The sequence below is a fragment of the Lipotes vexillifer genome, unplaced genomic scaffold, assembly GCF_000442215.2.
Source record: "Lipotes vexillifer unplaced genomic scaffold, Lipotes_vexillifer_v1.1 scaffold1063, whole genome shotgun sequence".
Taxonomy (NCBI): Eukaryota; Metazoa; Chordata; class Mammalia; order Artiodactyla; family Lipotidae; genus Lipotes; species Lipotes vexillifer.
This window is the reverse complement of record NW_006799734.1, coordinates 3,394,162-3,400,192: the sequence shown is the minus strand read 5'-3', so window position 1 is coordinate 3,400,192 and position 6,031 is coordinate 3,394,162.

Here is a 6,031-nt window from a genome sequence, read left to right as displayed (position 1 = left end):
CACAGACAGACCCTGCTGAGTGAATCTCTTATGTGTTTAGTTATTTGGAGGATAGTTTTATTGGAGGTTATTTCTGAGGCAGTGTTCAAACTAATGACAGCCACGTTGCAGGTATGTTGCAGTGAACTGCTGCAGAGATTCATGGCTAGATCTTAAAAAGTAAGGCCTTTATTAATCATCACCTTTTACTACTCCATTCATATTGAATTAGGACTTTCTGAAAAGCTACCACTGGGCTACTTTGAATTGTTAAACTCTTTGAATGTCTTTTAACTGAGTATGGTAGAGAAATGACCATGGATATCCTCGATTTAATTCTTCGTTCACAGTAGTCTGCCTAGAGGATATTTCCTTCATGATTGTGTACCTTTTGCACATCTAAGGGGTGTTTATTGATAGGGAAGAAGCAGAGAAATTTGCCTGTCAGGAGATAAAATCAGCACACAGAGCCAAGCTGCTTTAATTTGGATCTGAAAACACTTGCTCCCTTTCAAAGGCATGTCTTGAAAAGCTTTTCAGAGCTAATGTTTTGTCTTCTTTCTTCTAATTTTCTTTTTCCTTCCATTTTTAAGTCATCACCCTTCCCACTTCCAAACTGCTTATCTTCTGAAAAAGCCATATGAATAATATTGCTCTTCAATATGATGCATATTTATAAGTATTTAAAAAGCATAAAATGAAATTTAGGGACAGCCTTACTATTTTCAAATTTATATTGGTTTTTACTTTTTAATTTAGAAATTAAAATTTGATCATCTGTATGACATAGGAGAAAATGAACTTACCTTGACAACTGTGAATATAAAAATATTTTAGTTAATATAAATTCAATGCAGTTTTTATTCATTTACCAAGTATCATCGAAGTATGTGGCTTGGAGATCATTATTAATCATATTAATTTTAAGATAAGTTTCTATGTTAACCTGAGAGTTCGATGACCACTATTTTCCCATCCCTCTGTAGAAACCAGAAAGGCTCAAAATCACTGGCTGACTTATTTGTAACTTTGTTTCATCACGGTCTGTGTCAAAAAAATGCTTGGAGAAGTTTAAAGAAAAGTAATCAGAAAGATATAAAACAGAATGTTTCTGCAAGGGGGGAAAGCAGGGGCAAGGGATTGGAACTTAAAAAATGAAATCAAATGGAAATCAGAAAAGGAGAAGGGAATAAACAAGATAAAAACATGGGAATAAAAAGTGTAACATATATAATAGCAGGTTGGAAATGGTAGGCCAGCAAAATTCTAACCAAGGATAATGGATGTAGCGATGTTCATAACAGACTAAATATAGTAAAAGGCAAATGCATTGATAGGGCTAAAGAGGACCGTTCAATAATAATACTGCTAACAACCAGGAAGGTGTAACGACCCGTAAACTCCTAACAACATAGCCTGAAAATGCTTGAAGCAGAAATTGAGGGAATTACAAGTGGGAGATTTCACGTCCCCCCAAAGCAAACAGGAAAAGCAGGCCACATATTACTTAAGATAAACATCTGAACACGATATCTCTCTCTGCTAATGGGCATGCGCGGAGTGCTGAGCCCAGCAATTTTAGAATACATATAGTTCCCAAACACAAATGGAACCTTCTCCAAACTTAACCAAATTTGATAAAATTCTAGCCAAGTTTTACCATTAGAAGATATACATTTATCTCAAGAATGTATACAATTAGGGAATATTAAAGAACATACATTCTTAAGCATTCATATACATTTACCAAATTTGACCAGAATTGACCATTAGCAAGAACATGTTAACAAATACCAAAGAATTGATTTCTTAAGACCACAAAGCAATAAAGCTAGAAATCAGGTTTTTAAAAGACACCCTTCTATTTGGAAATTTGTAAAGGTACTCCTAACAGAGAACCACAAAGGAAACTGACAAAACAGAGCTGATGGACAGGTGAGTCCTATTTCCATTTAGGAGGCAGAAGTGTATGAAAGACCTTTACTGTTGCCGAAACAACAAGAAATTCTGATATGAACCAAACAATTACACCTTCCTTTAAAGCCGTCCAAGAGCTGTGGATACACAAAGAGCTAAAAGAACTTAACGGTGGAGTGACAGTGCCTTCCTAAGTGAGCAAAGAGCAGAAGACACGTTCATCCCTGGGACGAGTCACTGAGGCTTCAGGGAGGGCGGTTGAGGAGCTGCCAGAGAAGGACCATCTCTGCTCAGACCAGGAGGAACCGGGCTTCAGAGACCTCAGGGATGGAACACCAGGTTGGAATCTGGAGGAGCCTCGAATGTAACGATAATCCTCTCTACTAGTCCTAGAAATTCTCTGACACAATTAGTGGAGACTGAGGGGTGGGACCAGAAAGCAAAATATATCAAAATCTTAAAATCACACAGTTTCAAAGTGTCGTGATTTCCAACTCTCATGGTCTCATGGTCTCACGGTCTTAAAATTTTTGTCTCATGGTTTTAACATGTCCCAGTTCAGAAGTCCAGCAGCAGTTGGTACCAGGCCTCCCTGGATGGAGAGTTGTGAACCCAACCACTGGAGCACTTGAAACACTTGGCAAACCGAAATTTATGAAAGTTGAACCAAGCCTCAAGCAATGTAAATTTTATAAGCTATTCTTGGTGGCCAAGAGAGTTGGGGGCTGAGCTGAAAAGTGAAGAGATACCTCACTGGACTCCTGGAGAGTTTAAAGCCACAACCCACCCCAAACTTGCTGTTTCTAAGTGCTTTAAACTGATAAACCCTTCATCCTAGCTGTCTAACACAGTAAAGCTTTCCTCTTTTTAAAAAATTATCTGCTTTAGGCAAGAGCTCAGGCATAAAATTTTAAAATTACAAAATGTGCAAAGGCACCGGATTATCAACCCATAAAAAGGAGGAAAAATTGTCAATAGAAAGAGACTCACAGACTACCCAGGTTTGGAATTATAAGGCCGACTTTTTAAAAACTATGATAAACATATTAAATAATCTACAAGTAAATATGGATGAAGTGGATGAAGAATTTCAGGAACGATTTGGAAACTGTAAAAAGAACAAAATGGAAATCTTAGAACTAAAAATACTGTATCTGCAATAAAAAAAAAAAAAACTTACTGGATGGGACTAATGCAGACTGGATGCAGCAAAAGATAGGATACATGATTTGAAGACATGCCTGAAGATATGAAGCAGATGGAAGCACAGAGAGGAGAGAGAGGAGGGAGAAAGGTGAGCAAGCGTCAGTAACTTACGGGAGTATCAGGTCAGACACATGTGCAAGTGGATTCCCAGGAGGCGAGGGGTGAGAAAATAGGGCTGAAAAAATATTTAAAGAAATATTGTTGGATAATTTAACAAGTTGTTAAAAAAACACAGCTCTAACACATAGATCCAGGAAGCTCATCAAACCTGGAGCAGGATAAATACCAACAGAACAACACTTAGACACATTGTAATTAAATGCTGAAAACCCATCATCAAGGGGAAATCTTAACATACAGGGGCAGCAATAAGAATGATGGTGGCTTTTTATCGGAAGCATTGGACTTCAGAAGACAATGGAAAAATATCTTTAAAAAGTTAAAGAAAGAAAAGTCAACCTAAAATTCTATATACAGCAAAAAATATCTTTCAACAGGAAGATAAAATAATGACATTTCCAGATAAATAAAAGAGTAGACTAGCACAGACGCTCTGCAAGAAATGCTAAAGGGAGGTCTAGAGTCTGAAGGGATATGGTACCAGGCAGAAGCTCAGATCTACAGAAAAATGAGCACAAAGAAAGGCTACATTTGTAAAAGTGTGAATTTCTTTTAAAAATTAGTGACCAAACACACAAAAAAAATTACTGACCACTTAAAGCAATATATTGTGGGATTTATAACAAATGTAGCAATAAGACATATGACAACAAAAGCACAAACTGTGGAAGGGAGTAAATCGAATTATAGCATTTAGCATTATAGCTTTATAATGCTAAAATTATAAATTTGAAATTATAGCTTTAGCATTTCTTGCATAGCATCTGTGCTAGTCTACTCTTTTATTTATCTGGAAATGTCATTATTTTACCTTACTGCTGTAAGGTTCTTACATTGTTTTAAAACAATAAACTATTGCTTTAAGATAGACTGTGATAAGTTAAAGATGCATATCGTAATATTGAGAGCAGCCACTAAAAATAACACAGATAGGTATAACTAAAAATTCAATAGAGGAAATAAATGGAATCTAGAAAATGAGGAGATAAAAGGAAGAACAAAGATACAAAGATAAATAGAAATTTTATGCCACGATGATAGATTTAATCCAGCCATGTCAATAATTACATTAAATGTCATTAAGTGAATTTAACATTCCAAGTAAAATACAGAGATGTCAGACTGGAAAAAAGGCAAGACCAACTAAATGCTGGTTATAAGAATTGCCCTTTAAATGCAAAGACAATCCAAAGACTGAAAGTAAAAGAATCAAAACAGATATTATACCATGTGGTCTGAGAAATGCAAAGCAAATGACAAGACACAAGTTTTTGCTTACTAATGAGCAGAAAAATAGACAGGTTAGTATTCAGAGCACAGAGAGTTCAGTACAATAGACAAGGTGATGCTCTTCTCATTGTGGTGAAAATTGGGATGACCTCTCTGGAAAGCAGTTGTTTTAATGTATGCAGAATCTTTAAATTGTCGCGCACAGTTTGACTCAGAAAGTTTAGCCACAGCAAGTGATCTAAAATGCAGGTCCAGATTCATTCCCAATAATATGTGTTGCAATGTTACTTATAATAGTAAAAAACAGGTATACATTTTAGGAGAAAGGTTAAATCAATAATGTATAAATATGATGGATTAGTATACACAGATTGTGATATAATATTAAGCCAAAAAAAGGTTGTAAGTTTGTTTTATATCTGTGTTTTTTAACGTACATTTTAAAAACAAGCACAAGGGACTTCCCTGGTGGCTCAGTGGTTAAGAATCTACCTGCCAGTGCAGGGGACATGGGTTCAAGCCCTGGTCTTGGAAGATCCCACATGTCGCGGAGCGACTAAGCCTGTGAGCCACAACTACTGAGCCCACGTGCCACAACTACTGAAGCCCACGTGCCTAGAGCCCGTGCTTCGCAACAAGAGAAGCCACCGCAACGAGGAGTCTGCTCGCCGCAACTAGAGAAAGCCCACACACAGCAAGGAAGACCCAGCGCAGCCAAAAATAAATAAATAAATAAAACAAGCGCAAGAGGACATGCAGTGGCCTTAGCACGTTGTGCTGTTGAAGGCCTGTGAGTGTGGACACAGGGCAGTTCTCCTTGTTCTACTTTCTTCACTTTGGAAACATCCCCTAATTAGCAAAATAGAAAGGAAACCTTAAAAAGCTGGAGATAAAAGGTGATGTAGCCTATGGCAGCTTTAACTGACTGCTCAGGACCTGGGTGTGTAATTCTCAGCCCTGGCTGAAACACACCGACACCGACGAGGCAGCAAGTTGCGTGTGGCAGCCAGGCTCCATGCACAGAGCTCAGGCCAAGGGCTCTTGTCCCACGTTGAAGAACACCTAGTCACCATCTGGGAAGCTGGTCAGTCTTCCTGAAATATGAACAAATATGTTCAGGTGCTGCTGGTGCCTGGTAATACGTTGTTGAGCAGACCACCTGGGCACCATCCTCTGCCCCAGGGTCAGGGAGACAGGACCCCAACAGGCAGATAGTTGGGACAGTGTTCCATGGACACACGCAGAGGGAAGCTTGTCCCTCTGTGCCCAGTCAGGCCCAGGAAGGTCGCCTGTCCCCTTGCCCAAGACAGCCTGGACAGTGGATGGTCTGCACGGAGCAGCAGTATGTGACGTTGTCAAGGACCCAGGGAAGCTCAGCTGTAGTTCTCACATTTAATCCACACCCAAGTCCCCGTTCTGGCTTTTCCAAGGGACCAGAAAAGTTTTGTTTTGTTTTGTTTTTAGTCACCCAAGCGGGAAAGGAATGCTGAGATTTTTGGAATATTGTAATAACTGATGTGATGCGTCTATGATGATTGAAAACCTGCTGTGATCTTGTGACATGCAGGTTCCTGAACCG